The following is a 17,020-nucleotide window of genomic DNA, read 5'->3' as shown; positions in this document are numbered from 1 at the left end:
CCCCTTGACTACTGGGCAACGAAACTTGACCTTTGGCCCCAACTAGCTGAATTTGCCCTTGAAAGGCTGTCATGCCCGGCCAGTAGCGTGGCATCGGAGCGCGTGTTTAGTGCGGCAGGAGGTATTGTAACTCCGCGGAGGACACGACTGTCCACCCAAAGTGTGGAGAGACTCACGTTTGTGAAAATGAATCAGGCGTGGATTAGTCTGGATTTCAAACCACCAGTTCCTGACACAACTGACTAAATCCGCCATGAATCATGCCCCAAACATGTGCCACTTTCAGGTCTCCTCACACTGCTGGTGTGTTCCATTTTGTCATAGGGTGCTGGCAGATTACGGGCCTCCCATTGCTGCTGCCAGGCCTGTAATCTGCCATGGGCCCCTGTACCGCCTCCTCATGCTGCTGCCAGGTACAGAGTGTGTCATGGGTCCCTGTACGGCCTCCCATTGCTGCTGTCTCCATCGCCACACTCTGCCATGTGCCACTTTCAGGTCTCCTCACACTGCTGGTGTGTTCCATTTTTGTCACAGGGTGCTGTATGGCCTCCCATTGCTGCTGCCTCCACCGCCGCACTGTGGCTCCACACTCTGGTTTTGGCCCCGTGACTGCCCAAATGAGTGAAGTGTGCGGTGATTCTAAGATCGACGGCACTCATCTGCATGTCATACTGACTGACAGTATTATTTCTCTTCCCCAGCAGACTCCAAGGGCATTTAAATTAAAGGTACAGTGTTCTGCACTAATATAAAGGCTCTCTGAAGCCTAGAAACACCCTTTTATAAGTTAAATTCGCAGCGAATATATTCGCCTCAAATCAAATTTATTCCTCGAATTCGCCGAATCAGCCGAATCGAATTTTTGAATACTTCGCTCATCTCTACTCATAATCATCTGCAATAGTATCTTACCAAATAACAAAAAAACAGAAATGTTGCGTGTGACAATCGCAGCGTCAGACCCCCAGCCCTTCTCACCAAACTCGTTACCGAAGGACTAGCCAATCTAAAACTGCGCTGTCACGTGCGTAACAATGCCACGCCCAGCTGCACCCTGCACAACAATTTTCCAGCTAATGGACCACAATCCATGTACCTGCAGCCTGAGCACGATTGTTACTGGGTCAGGTTAATTACGCAATTAACCCTTAACACTGCCACCACCACCTTTTTGTACAGAGAAAGAGGAAACTCGGAAATATCAGCCATAACACTATGATGTTTGAATGATCGTCTGTATACCACTGTCACCACAGGCAGCGATATACCGAAGTTTAAAACACACACACACAGTAGCGCTTTTCGGAGGCAGGGGTTCTGAGTTTGCATTAAAGAGCTTTAGAAACAGTTCAACACTTTCAGAAAGTAAGATTTATTACTAAAAGGTCAAACGGTTGCAATAAAAATATTTACAGAAAAAGATGTAGCCTATATATATAAATATACAGAAAGCAACAGCGCAGCAAAGAGATAACAGAAAGAAGTTTAGAGGGTTAAAGTACTTGCCAAATGTCCTGGTTTAAGCAGATCAGGTTTCATGAGCCAAAAGGATGACTTATCTCCCAACCTTAGTTACGATGTTAAAAAGGGAGAATTCTTCAACTTTTCTCAACTCAGCTCAGCTTAGCTTTTTCTAGCAACTCCACAGGGTGTCTCCCTGAAATAGAGAACCAAACGCCTCATTTGGGGAGGGAGTTTTAGGTGGAGACCCCAGGCTATGACCAAAGCCTGCACAAATTATATTATGGTTCATAACTTACCCTGGACACATATAACATTCTATCCTCGAGTAGATTAATACGCAGAATCTTCTGCTGGACGGTTAGATATGAAATATCTGCTTGAATGGTTACGGAGATATAATTTTCTGCTCTCCTGTATATGTCAGATAGGGGGTGTAATATACCAGGAGACTTGTCTTAAAGTCAGCCATCTGAATATGTGCTCCATGTTTATGTAATTATGTCCTATTTGAAGATATAAACTTATATGAAAAAGTGAGTTTTTAAATGTAAGTCTGTTTTTACGACTCCCTGGAATGCCTTTGAGCTCAGTGAAGGACTTGGTTTACGGCTTTACGAGCCCTCTCTAGCAAGAGTCTGGCAGACATAGGGGCACCTAGCTAGTGAGGTTTATAGCCATGACGCCCTCCCAATGAGTTTGCTGCCTGTGATCTTTGCGAACACACACCGACCACATTCCTGAGGGAGGGGGGAAATTGGAAGAGGGAGACGGGTTTGGGAGAGAGAGATGATACAAAAATGGAAGGTTCTTAACAAGATGGATGACCGCGTCCATCTCGGTGTGCATGATTGTTACATCGCGCTCCAAAATTTAAATTCATGAAATATCTCCAAAGAATTCCCAGTGAAGTAAATAATTGACTAAATATATAATCAATTTTGCCTTATTCCATAATTACCATCAATACATTAACCAGTTGCCGACCGCAGATAGCCGAATGACGGCTAAACTGCGGCCGGCCAGTTCTGAGTGGACGTCATATGACGTCCCCCAGAACGCGCTCTCCTGCGCGCCCCAGGGGGCGCGCACCCGGCGATCTCCGTGATCGCTGTGTCCTACGGACACAGCTGATCACGAGATGTGGTAAAAGGCCGATCATACCTGCCTTTTACCACGTGATCAGCGGTGTCCAATGACACGCTGATCACAGGGAAATGCAAGTGCCGGTTCTTGGCTGCACTTTCCTCACGCTGTCAGATCGTGAGGAAAGTACTGCCGAGAACCGGCAGTTGTCAGAGCGAGGATCGGTACCGATCATCAGGGCCACTGATGATCAGTGCCCTGATGATCGGTGCCCAGCAGTGCCACCCACAAGTTCCGCCCACCTGTGCCCAGCAGTGCGCCCACTAGCTCCGCCCACCTGTGCCCGGCAGTGCACCCACCAGTGCCACTCTGCAGTGTCACACACCTGTGCCCAGAAGTGCCACCTACCTGTGCCCAGCAGTGCCACCCACCTGTGCCCACTCACCTGTGCCCACCAGTGCCACCCACCTGTGCCCACCCACCAGTGCTGCCCACCAGTGCCACCCACCAGTGCAGCCCAGCAGTGCTGCCAGTCAGTGCCACCAGTCAGTGCCCAGCGGTTGTGCCAGTCAGTGCCGCCAGTCAGTTCCCAGCAGTGATGCCAGTCAGTGCCATCTATCAGTACCCATCATCAGTGTCACCTATCAGTGCCACCTATCAGTGCTGCATATTAGTGCTGCCTATCCGTGACACCTCATTAGTGCTGCCTATCAGTGCCGCCTATCCGTGACACCTCATTAGTACTGCCTATCAGTGCCCTTTAGTGCTGCCTATCAGTGCCCATGAGTGCCGCCTATCAGTGCCCATCAGTGCTGCCTCATCAACGCACATCAGTGAAGGAGAAAAAATACCTGTTTGAAAAATTTTATAATAGAAACAAAGCAACTTTTTTTTTTTCAAATTTTTTGCACTTTTTTAATTTATAGCGCAAAAAGTAAAGCGCCCAGTGGCGATTAAATACCACCAAAAGAAAGCTCTATTTGTGAGAAAAAAATGATCAAAATTTCATATGGGTACAATGTTGCATGACCGCGCAATTGTCAAAGTGCGGCAGCGCTGAAAGCTGAAAATTGACCTGGTAAGGAAGGGGGTATAAGTGCCTTGTAGGCAAGTGGTTAATGTGATAAATATTTCAATTAATTTGTAAAATAATAAAAAAAAAAAAATTATGCCTTATTAAAAATTATTATAACTTAAATGTGATCAACTCAAATAAATAAATAAATTTATAATTGTGACAGTCCCATAAATCATGATTGTGATCCAAAATCGAGATTTTCAAAATCTTATCTCCAATTTGTGACAATAATATGCGCTCACCTCCATGTATGCCTAATATTACATTTAGGGGAACATCACTTTGTGTCCACATTTTAATCCTGCTGTATTCGCTTGCTGAATCGTTGGGATTTGATGGATAATGGGTATCCCCTGGGAGCTCCTTACTGATCCTCTCCTTGTCTGCAGATATGGCTGCTGGGATTTCTCCCTCCTTATGCTGCATGGTTGCTCCTCCGTCCCTCCGATCCCCTCCTAGATACTCCTCCGTGTAAGGTGTATGTACACTGTACTACTTGTGGGGGGTGAAGTTTTTTTTTTTTTTTTACACTGATTGCTTTTACACCCATAAAGGCTGTAAAAGCAATCATTTCTCCTTCTCTCTGGCTGCATTCTTGCAGCCATTGAGAAATACTGTGTGAGCTTTGATTGGTCACAGCTTGTCACATGGTACAAGGATATGTTGTGAATAGCCTTGTACCATGTGATCTCTGAGATCCTTCATAGATTTCACACGTAGTAAGCAATGATGTCAGAAGTGACATCTTGCTTACACCTATTCATGTGATCACATGATCGGGACCTCACACAGAGGTCCCGTACAGCGATCGGTGTTCTGCTGTGTCCGGAGGATACAGCGGGCACCGGATCGCGGTGCCGCGTACTCCCAGGGAGCGTGCACAATCCAAAATGGCGGGTGCCGTTTATAAACGGCAACCCGCCCCTGTACTGCCACCGTCCGGCCGTTCATATACACCGGCTGGATGGGAAGTGGTTAAGCACACAGTATGTAGGTCAAGGACACGCTCCTGCCCAGTGGTGTATTTAGGGTTTGTGCTGCCCTGGGCAAGACAAAAATCATCTGCCCCCACGGACACCGACCAACACAACCCCCCTCCTACGGAGAGAGAATGACATTGACCAACACCCATCCCCCCCCCCCGGCAATCGAGAGACACTCATCTTCACAGCTCCGGACATCCCCGGGAGCAAGAGCCAGGCTCTACATACACCATCAACCTCTCTCGGATCCTACCTGGTTCCCATGATGCAGGTGTCCCTTCTTTCATCCCTTCTTCTGGGGGGAGGTGCTGCCCCCCCTGAAAAAATGCACCCTAGGCAAGTGCCTTGTTTGCCTTGTGGTGAATACACCCCTGCTCCTACCATGGCCCCAGTTACTCAGAACACAAAGACCTAACATGCAAAAACAATATTAGCTCATTCACCTAAGTGCTTTATTATCTCTATTTCCTTTATATTGGCTTTCCAAAATAACAAATGCAGTAATATAGAGGCCAGATACAACGTTCTGTGCAGCATAACACTTGTGGTAGTAAACTAGTCAATTTTGTCCAGACATGCACACATCAGAGCAATAAGAGGGAGAACTGAGGAACACGAGGGACAGAGGGATTTGGTCTGTAAAGGGGGACAGTCCCTCTAAATGAGGGACTGCTGTTAGCTATGTGTACTGTACACACCATACATCTCTTGTATACCATATGCTATGTTGTACATTACATTCTCCCGATTCCTGAAAATGTTGTATGTTACACCCTCCTAACCTCTACACTGTATGTGCTATGTTGTACATTACATACTCCCGATTCCTGAATGTGTTGTATGTTACACCCTCCTAACCTCTACACTGTATGTGCTATGTTGTACATTACATACTCCCGATTCCTGAATGTGTTGTATGTTACACCCTCCTAACCTCTACACTGTATGTGCTATGTTGTACATTACATACTCCCGATTCCTGAATGTGTTGTATGTTACACCCTCCTAACCTCTACACTGTATGTGCTATGTTGTACATTACATATTCCCGATTCCTGAAAATGTTGTATGTTACACCCTCCTAACATCTACACTGTATGTGCTATGTTGTACATTACATACTCCCGATTCCTGAATGTGTTGTATGTTACACCCTCCTAACATCTACACTGTATGTGCTATAATGTACATTACATACTCCCGATTCCTGAAAATGTTGTATGTTACACCCTCCTAACCTCTACACTGTATGTGCTATGTTGTACATTACATACTCCCGATTCCTGAAAATGTTGTATGTTACACCCTCCTAACCTCTACACTGTATGTGCTATGTTGTACATTACATACTCCCGATTCCTGAAAGTGTTGTATGTTACACCCTCCTAACCTCTACACTGTATGTGCTATGTTGTACATTACACACTCCCGATTCCTGAATGTGTTGTATGTTACACCCTCCTAACCTCTACACTGTATGTGCTATGTTGTACATTTCACACTCCCGATTCCTGAATGTGTTGTATGTTACACCCTCCTAACCTCTACACTGTATGTGCTATGTTGTACATTTCACACTCCCGATTCCTGAATGTGTTGTATGTTACACCCTCCTAACCTCTACACTGTATGTGCTATGTTGTACATTACACACTCCCGATTCCTGAATGTGTTGTATGTTACACCCTCCTAACCTCTACACTGTATGTGCTATGTTGTACATTACACACTCCCGATTCCTGAATGTGTTGTATGTTACACCCTCCTAACCTCTACACTGTATGTGCTATGTTGTACATTACACACTCCCGATTCCTGAATGTGTTGTATGTTACACCCTCCTAACCTCTACACTGTATGTGCTATGTTGTACATTACACACTCCCGATTCCTGAATGTGTTGTATGTTACACCCTCCTAACCTCTACACTGTATGTGCTATGTTGTACATTACACACTCCCGATTCCTGAATGTGTTGTATGTTACACCCTCCTAACCTCTACACTGTATGTGCTATGTTGTACATTACACACTCCCGATTCCTGAATGTGTTGTATGTTACACCCTCCTAACCTCTACACTGTATGTGCTATGTTGTACATTACACACTCCCGATTCCTGAATGTGTTGTATGTTACACCCTCCTAACCTCTACACTGTATGTGCTATGTTGTACATTACACACTCCCGATTCCTGAATGTGTTGTATGTTACACCCTCCTAACCTCTACACTGTATGTGCTATGTTGTACATTACACACTCCCGATTCCTGAATGTGTTGTATGTTACACCCTCCTAACCTCTACACTGTATGTGCTATGTTGTACATTACACACTCCCGATTCCTGAATGTGTTGTATGTTACACCCTCCTAACCTCTACACTGTATGTGCTATGTTGTACATTACACACTCCCGATTCCTGAATGTGTTGTATGTTACACCCTCCTAACCTCTACACTGTATGTGCTATGTTGTACATTACACACTCCCGATTCCTGAATGTGTTGTATGTTACACCCTCCTAACCTCTACACTGTATGTGCTATGTTGTACATTACACACTCCCGATTCCTGAATGTGTTGTATGTTACACCCTCCTAACCTCTACACTGTATGTGCTATGTTGTACATTACACACTCCCGATTCCTGAATGTGTTGTATGTTACACCCTCCTAACCTCTACACTGTATGTGCTATGTTGTACATTACACACTCCCGATTCCTGAATGTGTTGTATGTTACACCCTCCTAACCTCTACACTGTATGTGCTATGTTGTACATTACACACTCCCGATTCCTGAATGTGTTGTATGTTACACCCTCCTAACCTCTACACTGTATGTGCTATGTTGTACATTACACACTCCCGATTCCTGAATGTGTTGTATGTTACACCCTCCTAACCTCTACACTGTATGTGCTATGTTGTACATTACACACTCCCGATTCCTGAATGTGTTGTATGTTACACCCTCCTAACCTCTACACTGTATGTGCTATGTTGTACATTACACACTCCCGATTCCTGAATGTGTTGTATGTTACACCCTCCTAACCTCTACACTGTATGTGCTATGTTGTACATTACATACTCCCGATTCCTGAATGTGTTGTATGTTACACCCTCCTAACCTCTACACTGTATGTGCTATGTTGTACATTACATACTCCCGATTCCTGAATGTGTTGTATGTTACACCCTCCTAACCTCTACACTGTATGTGCTATGTTGTACATTACATACTCCCGATTCCTGAATGTGTTGTATGTTACACCCTCCTAACCTCTACACTGTATGTGCTATGTTGTACATTACATACTCCCGATTCCTGAATGTGTTGTATGTTACACCCTCCTAACCTCTACACTGTATGTGCTATGTTGTACATTACATACTCCCGATTCCTGAATGTGTTGTATGTTACACCCTCCTAACCTCTACACTGTATGTGCTATGTTGTACATTACATACTCCCGATTCTTGAATGTGTTGTATGTTACACCCTCCTAACCTCTACACTGTATGTGCTATGTTGTACATTACATACTCCCGATTCCTGAATGTGTTGTATGTTACACCCTCCTAACCTCTACACTGTATGTGCTATGTTGTACATTACATACTCCCGATTCCTGAATGTGTTGTATGTTACACCCTCCTAACCTCTACACTGTATGTGCTATGTTGTACATTACATACTCCCGATTCCTGAATGTGTTGTATGTTTACACCCTCCTAACCTCTACACTGTATGTGCTATGTTGTACATTACATACTCCCGATTCCTGAATGTGTTGTATGTTACACCCTCCTAACCTCTACACTGTATGTGCTATGTTGTACATTACATACTCCCGATTCCTGAATGTGTTGTATGTTACACCCTCCTAACCTCTACACTGTATGTGCTATGTTGTACATTACATACTCCCGATTCCTGAATGTGTTGTATGTTACACCCTCCTAACCTCTACACTGTATGTGCTATGTTGTACATTACATACTCCCGATTCCTGAATGTGTTGTATGTTACACCCTCCTAACCTCTACACTGTATGTGCTATGTTGTACATTACATACTCCCGATTCCTGAATGTGTTGTATGTTACACCCTCCTAACCTCTACACTGTATGTGCTATGTTGTACATTACATACTCCCGATTCCTGAATGTGTTGTATGTTACACCCTCCTAACCTCTACACTGTATGTGCTATGTTGTACATTACATACTCCCGATTCCTGAATGTGTTGTATGTTACACCCTCCTAACCTCTACACTGTATGTGCTATGTTGTACATTACATACTCCCGATTCCTGAATACGTTGTATGTTACACCCTCCTAACCTCTACACTGTATGTGCTATGTTGTACATTACATACTCCCGATTCCTGAATACGTTGTATGTTACACCCTCCTAATCTCTACACTGTATGTGCTATGTTGTACATTACATACTCCCGATTCCTGAATACGTTGTATGTTACACCCTCCTAATCTCTACACTGTATGTGCTATGTTGTACATTACATACTCCCGATTCCTGAATACGTTGTATGTTACACCCTCCTAATCTCTACACTGTATGTGCTATGTTGTACATTACATACTCCCGATTCCTGAATACGTTGCATGTTACACCCTCCTAACCTCTACACTGTATGCGCTATGTTGTACATTACATACTCCCGATTCCTGAAAATGTTGTATGTTACACCCGCCTAACCTCTACACTGTATGCGCTATGTTGTACATTACATATTCCCGATTCCTGAAAATGTTGTATGTTACACCCTCCTAACCTCTACACTGTATGCGCTATGTTGTACATTATATACTCCCGATTCCTGAAAATGATGTATGTTACACCCTCCTAACCTCTACACTGTATGCGCTATGTTGTACATTACATATTCCCGATTCCTGAAAATGTTGTATGTTACACCCTCCTAACCTCTACACTGTATGCGCTACGTTGTACATTACATACTCTCGATTCCTGAATACGTTGTATGTTACACCCTCCTAACCTCTCCTACTGTATGCGCTACGTTGTACATTACATACTCCCGATTCCTGAATATGTTGTATGTTACACCCTCCTAACCTCTACATTGTATGTGCTATATTGTACATTACACACTCCCGATTCCTGAATATGTTGTATGTTACACCCTCCTAACTTCTGCACTACATGTGCTATGTTGTACATTACATATTGTTGACTGTTGTACTCAGTACGCTGTGCTGTATATTATACACTCCTGGCCAGAGTATTTGTTGTCACAACTGTTTCTGGTTGTAAGCAGTCCCCAACAGTAATTCAAAGTAAATGAAAACCCTCGCTTTGTAAAATAACCCATTCAGTTTAAAGATAAGCCATTTGTGTATTTACAGTATATTTATTTTTTCCTTTGCATGCCTGAGCTGAGGGTAGATGGGAGTCCGGGAAGTAAATGCTAGTTCGTCTACCTTTAAAAGATCACATAATCTCTATTCTCAGCTGCATAAGGGACTCATAGAGGTGGGGGTGGACAAACAGCGGCACAGTGATCTTCCCAGTGAATTGCTCAGTGTGGGGGGGAGATGGGGTGTCAGCATAAGTGTGATCATTGGATAACAAGCAGATGGAAAACTGACCATGCTGGGATGGATGTGCTCTCATGCATTCTGTGGTCAGTTTAAAATAGGATAGCAGGGGGACTGGCAGGAAGATCAGGGATTTCACATAGAAAGAATGCAAAGTGAACAGTAAACATTTTAACAATACTGTGCAAATGTTTTAGACCGGTGTGAAATAATGCTGTAAAGTAAGAATGCTTCCAGAAATATATATTTGATTTGTTTAATACGATTACAAAAATGCCGAGTGAGCGAGAATAAGAAATCTAAATCAAACCAATGTTTGGTGTGCCTAGCATTTGGCTTCAAACCAACATCAATTCTTACACTCAGAAAAATGGCGGCAGGTGCTCGGGACTGATGAGTAAGAATGTGAAATATTTGGCTGTAGCAGGAGGCAGCTTGTTTGGTGAAGGACTGGAGAGTGGAACAATGAGTGTTTGCAGGCAACTGTGAAGCATGATGGAGGCTCCTTGCAAATTTGGGGCTGCATTTCTGCAAATGGAGTTGGAAGTTTGGTCAGGATCAATGGTGTCTGTAACCGCGTACACACAGAGATGGACGTGGCTCAACCATTTTGGCTTTAAACTCCATCTTGGCAAAGGGGTTAACCATCCTGACAAACATATTTCCCCCTTATTCTCCCCCCTTCCCTTTCTAAGAGTCACTGCGACATTTGGCCAGTGTGTATGTGTGTTAGGAGTGTCACAGGAGGCCAGGGCCCAGCAGGGGGCTAGGAGCTATAAAGTCCCCAAGGGAGCTGGGACCTAGCTGTCTGAAGAACCTGTAAAATGTAACACCTCGTATAAGATAAGGCAAGCTTTCCCCAGAGTTCAAGACATTCCAAGGAAGGCGGGACCAGCTAACACTTTTAAAAATCTGTTTTTCCCCTATGTCTCATATTTTGGAATATGAGAGACTTACATAAAAACCAGACAAATCGTCAGATTGGCTAAGAGAAGACGAACAATTTGTCTCGAATACATAGGAAAGCCAAAAAATAGATCTCGTAAACCGTTCAGTGTATAATTTCATAATTCATATCTAATCAATCCTCAGACGTGTCTGCATAATAATTTACCCGCGGGTGGAATGTCACTTGTGCATAGGAAAAGTTATGAGCCAAAATATGAACTAAACGAGATTTTGGCTCTAGTTTAGGTCCACGCCCAGACCTTCACGCCCTAATTGGTCCTTGACTTCAGAGACACCACCTGTTGGGGAACTACAAATTAGGCTGTCAGGCCTAAGAAGAAAAAGTTGAAGACGTCTCCCATTTTAACATCAATACCACCTGTGGAGACCCGTGCCCTTTTGCTCTGAAACTTGGATCTGCTAACCCAGGACTTTCGCAAGTACCTTAACCCTTTCACCTATCTCTGATATCTCTTTGCTGTGCTGTTAGTCTCTGTATATTTATATGTATATATCTTAGTTGCATCTTTTTCTGTAAATATTTTTATTGCACCCATTTGACCTTTTAGTAATAAATCTTTTCTTCTGAAAGTGTTGAACTGTTTCTATAGCGTTAAGCGCTCACCTCACTGACAACAACCTGCTTGATCCACTACAGTCTGGCTTCCATCCCCTACACTCCACTGAAACCGCCCTACTCAAAATCACTAATGACCTGCTAACCGCCAAAGCTAATGGCCACTACTCAGTCCTCCTACTCCTCGACCTCTCCGCGGCCTTCGACACAGTCGACCACCCCCTCCTCCTTAATAAACTACACTCCCTTGGCATCAGAGACTCTGCTCTCTCCTGGCTCTCCTCCTATCTATCCCAATGCTCCTTCAGCGTTACCTATAACACTACCACCTCCCCCTCTCTCCCCCTCTCTGTCGGGTCCCCCAAGGCTCTGTCCTTGGGCCCCTTCTTTTCTCCATCTACACCTCCTCCCTCGGCAAATCAATACACTCCCACAGCTTCAACTATCTCCTCTACGCCGACCACACGAATATTTACCTCCCCCCCTCCCCCTCACCTCACCCCTTCAGTCTCCGCCCGTATCACCCACCTCCTGAACGACATATCAGACTGGATGTCGCTCCATTTCCTCAAATTGAACCTTTCCAAAACTGAGCTCCTAGTTTTCCCTCCAGCCTGCGCCCCCTTCCTCTCCATCACGACCAACAATGCCACCATCAATCCCACCCCGCAAGCCAAAGTCCTAGGTGTCACCCTGGACTCAAACCTGTCCTTCCAACCTCATGTCCAATCGCTGGCAACTTCATGCAGGCTCCACCTCCGCAACATCTCCAAGATACGTTTGTTCCTAACCCGAGACACTACTAAACAACTCGTTCACTCCCTTATTATCCCACGTCTGGACTACTGCAACTCCCTCCTCAACGGCCTACCCCAACACAGGCTATCCCCGCATCAGTCCATCCTGTACTCAGCAGCCAGACTAATCCACCTTACCAACCGCTCCACTTCTGCCCAGGGGCGGACTGACAATTCATGGGGCCCCCGGGCAATAGGGAATCACGGGGCCCCTGTGTACTTGCCCACACTCAAAGCACACCCAAAAAAGATTATAAAAAAGGTACCAGGGGCATTTCATGGGGCCCCCTACTGACCCTGGGCCCTCGGGCAGGGCCCGAGTGCTCAAATGGTCAGTCCGCCCCTGCTTCTGCCACCTCCTTCTGCCATTCCCTCCACTGGCTTCCGATTGCCCAACGCATTAAATTCAAACTACTAACACTGACATACAAAGCCATTCATAACACTGCCCCAAACTACCTCACCGATCTGATACCCAAATACCACCCTACCCGTAATCTTCGCTCCTCTCAAGACCTCCTACTTTCTAGCTCCCTGGTCTCCTCCCCCCACACCCGACTGCAGAACTTCTCCAGGACTTCCCCCATCCTCTGGAACTCACTACCCCAATCCATCAGACTGTCACCTACCCTCCTCACCTTTAGGCGCACCCTGAAAACCCATCTCTTCAGGGAAGCCTACCCCACCCTCACCTAACAGCCGATCTCCTCCACTCCTCCTACCACTCCATCCCCCACAGCCACTTCCTCCTGTACCTCTACCCCCTCCCTCCTAGATTGTAAGCTCCAAGGAGCAGGGCCCTCGAACCCCTTGTGTATTGTTTTGTTACTGTATTGTCTCATGTTCTGTCCCCCACTATAATGTACAGTGCTGAGCAAACCTTTTTACGCTATATAAATACTGTATAATAATAATTTCTGCCCCCCTCCAAAACTCACCCCCTCCAGCTGAAGCCATCCAGAGTTTACAGAGCATGGCGGGGGGAGGCAGAAATCTTTTTTCCTCCCTCTGCATACAAGGAATGTAGAGATATCGGTAAGGATTGCTGGTGGGGGAGACGTGGGTTGTTTCAGGACCCCGGAGAGTAGTGTCAGCATGAAAGCAAACTCCTCTAGGCAGTGCGGGCAGAGCACACAGTCGCAGCTTGCCCCATGTGTCTGCTGTTTGGACGTAGCTGCAGGAGCCACCCGCAGCGCTTCACTGTCTGTGACCTGCTTTGATTTTTGGGATGCTGCCCGGGACAAGGACCCCTCGGGACAGCATTCAAAAATCTGCGAGTGAACTGGGCAATTCATGAGAGTTGGCAACTATGCAGGTCTATGGAGACAACCCCTCCCAATCCCCCCTTATAGCACAAATCCCCCCTCTTAGCACAACCCCTCCCAATCCCACCTCTTGACACAAATTCCCCCCTCCTAGCACAAATTCCCTCCCAATCCCCCTTCCTACCACAAATCTCCCCTCCTAGCACAAATTCCCACCAATCCTCTCTTCCAGCACAAATTCCCACCAATCCCCCCTCCCAGCACAAATTCCCACCAATCCCCTCTCCCATCACAAATTCCCACCAATCCCCTCTCCCAGCACAAACTCCCCCCCCCCCCAAAAAAAAAAAAATCACCCCTCCTAGCACAACCTCCCTTCAATCCTCCCTCCAAGCACAAATCCCCCCCAATCACCCTTATTAGCACAAATCCCCACCACCACCAAGAAAAAAATAATTCCCCTGTAGTTCTACTTCACCCCTCCTAGCACACATGCTCTTTACCCTCAAATGTTTCACCCTAGAACAAATCCTCTCCCCCATTCCCCCCTCCTAGCACAAATCCCCCCCCCCCAAATCACAATTCATATTGCAACTTCCCCCAAATCCCCCCTCCTAGCACAACCCCTCCCAATCCCCCCTCCTAGTACAACTCCTCCCAATCCCCCCCTCCTAACACAAACCCCCCTCCTAGCACAACCCTTCCTAGTCCCCTCTCCTAACACAACTCCTCCCAATCCCCCCTCCTAGTGCAACTCTTCCCAATCCCCCCTCCTAACACAAATCACCCCTCATAGCACAACCATCCCCCAAGTCCCCCCTCCTAACACAAATCCCCCCTCCTAGCACAACCCCTCCCAATCCCCTCTCCTAGCACAACCCCTCCCAATCCCCCCTCCTAGTACAACTCTTCCCAATCCCCCCTCCTAACACAAATTACCCCTCGTAGCACAACCTCCCCCCAATTCCCCCCTCCTAACACAAATCCCCCCTCCTAGTACAACCCCTCCCAATCCCCTCTCCTAGCACAACCCCTCCCAATCCCCCCTCCTAGCACAACTCTTCCCAATCCCCCCTCCTAACACAAATCACCCCTCATAGCACAACCTCCCCCCAATTCCCCCCTCCTATCACAAATCTCCCCTCCAAATAAAAGATGGATGAAAGATTTGGCACTGGGAAACACTTTTTGATAAATTGTACATTTTATATACAACTACAGAGATCAGACCAGAATGAGGGACAAATGAGGAGGACAGAGGAGCAGGGAGACAGAGGAGGAGGGAGACGGAGGGGCAGGGGGACAGAAGGACAGAGAGACAGGGAGACAGAGGGGCAGGGGGACAGAAGGACAGAGAGACAGAGGGGCAGGGGGACAGAAGGACAGGGAGACAGAGGGGCAGGGGGACAGAAGGACAGAGAGACTGGGATAGAGAGACAGGGGGACAGAGAGACGGGGACAGAGGAGGACGGAAGGACAGAGAGATGGAGGGCCAGGGGGACAGTAGGGCAGAAGGACAGAGGGGCAGAGGGACAGGGGAAAAGTGGGGCAGGAGGACAGAGGAACAGGGGGACAGAGGGGCAGGGGGACAGAGGGTAGAAGGACGGAAGAACAGAGGGACGGAAGGACAGAGAGATGGAGGGGGACAGTAGGGCAAAGGGACAGAGGGGCAGGGGGAGAGAGGGGGAGAGGGGCAGAGGGACAGAGGGGCAAGAGGGGGCAGGGGGACAGAGGGGGCAGGGGGACAGAGGGGCAAGAGGGGGCAGGGGGACAGGAGGGGGCAGGGGGACAGAGGGGCAGGGGGACAGAGGGGCAGGGGGACAGAGGAATAGAGGTGCAGGAGGGCAGGGGGACAGAGGGGCAGGGGGACAGAGGGGGAAGGGACAGAGGGGAAGGGGCAGGGTAACAGAGGGGAAGGGGGACAGAGGGGGCAGGAGGACAGGGAGGCAGGGGGACAGAGGGGGCAGGGGGACAGAGGGGGCAGGGGGACAGAGTGGCAGGGGGACAGAGGGGGCAGGGGGACAGAGGGGGCAGGGGAATAGAGGAGGCAGGGGGACAAAGGGGCAGGGACAGAGGGGCAGGAGGACAGAGGGACAAAGGGGCAGGAGGACAGGGGAATAGAGGGGCAGGTGGACAGAGGGGCAGGGGGACAGAGGGGCAGGAGGACAGGGGAATAGAGGGGCAGGAGGACAGGGGAATAGAGGGGCAGGGGGGCAGAGTGTCAGGAGGGCAGAGGGACAGGGGGGCAGGGGGACAGAGGGGCAGGGGGGCAGGGGGACAGAGGAGCAGGAGGGCAGAGGGCAAACGAGGACAGAAGGACTTGTTCGGAATCAGTGACAGTTGGGTGGTATGAAGCATATGTGGTTCGTTTTGCCGCGACTGCGGTGCGACTCGGGATTATGGGCTGAGGGTGATGATTTCTGCCTGCGCTTAAAAATCGTGAATGGGTTTTGTTCATTTTATGTGTAGACCCAAAACAATTCGTCTTCTCCCGATGGAAGGTCAGAAGGTCGGACACCCCCGGATCCAGGCAGCTGGAATTCAAATGCAGCCAAAAACCGCATCCCAGCTCTGCGCCCTGTAGGACTTGATTCCAGTTGCAGTTCCCCCTCCAGCTTCTAAGCGTCGCTGTCCGCTCTTCGTCTTGTTTTAGACGGCGAGCCGTCCGGTCCTCTGTCCACGCATGCGCCTCGCCGTCTCATCCGCGGCGACGTGCGGAGCTGTGCTGAGTGTTGCTTCGCGGGGAGAGAGAAAATGGCGGGAAGTATGAAAGACAACCTGGCCGGGGAGCCCGGAGGAGAGGTGAGGGAACGCTGTGTGTGATGGCGGGAAAACCATGACAGGAAACGTTCCCGGATGAGGATGATGTGTGACAGGAATTCTATGACAGTATGGCATGTCCGTGTTCTGGTAACGTGGATGGCGGGCTGGGATTTGTAATTCTTTTTGTTTACATCTGCTGGTTGGTTTGTTTGCTAGAACATTAGAACCCCCGAACATGTAACGCCCCGGAGAATACAATGGTGGGTTCCTTTCATTTTTTTTTAACCACTTACCTACCGGTACCGACAGGGGCGTCCCTGGGGTTGGTGTCACCCGGTGCGGTAACACTAGGTGACACCCCTCCAATGATCCCCGCATAATGGATCGGATCTGCGGATTGAGCAGAATGGATGGGACTCCATTCGGTGTTAATGAGGCGGCACGGATGGTGGGCGCTGATGGTG

At 47.6% G+C, this 17,020-nt stretch overlaps 1 long non-coding RNA gene across 4 annotated transcripts in view; it reads left to right on the top strand.

Moving 5' to 3' along the window:
• The window catches only part of LOC149438109 (uncharacterized), a 41,963-nt gene that overhangs the window by 13,261 nt on the left and 11,682 nt on the right, over positions 1–17,020 (top strand). The window contains exon 1 of one of the 4 annotated variants that reach the window (XR_016307959.1): positions 16,444–16,595. The exons of 1 other annotated variant lie outside the window; for it this stretch is intronic. This is a non-coding gene — a long non-coding RNA (uncharacterized LOC149438109). Of the gene's footprint in view, positions 1–16,443; positions 16,704–17,020 lie in introns of those variants that run through there. 2 more of the 4 variants (XR_016307957.1, XR_016307958.1) reach the window with 2 other exon arrangements.

Source organism: Staurois parvus, unplaced genomic scaffold (genome assembly GCF_062004578.1).
Source record: "Staurois parvus isolate SC_StPar_1 unplaced genomic scaffold, SC_StPar_1.0 ptg001220l, whole genome shotgun sequence".
Classification (NCBI taxonomy): domain Eukaryota; kingdom Metazoa; phylum Chordata; class Amphibia; order Anura; family Ranidae; genus Staurois; species Staurois parvus.
The sequence above is the reverse complement of the archived record's forward strand: the minus strand, read 5'-3'. Positions and strand labels throughout refer to the sequence as shown.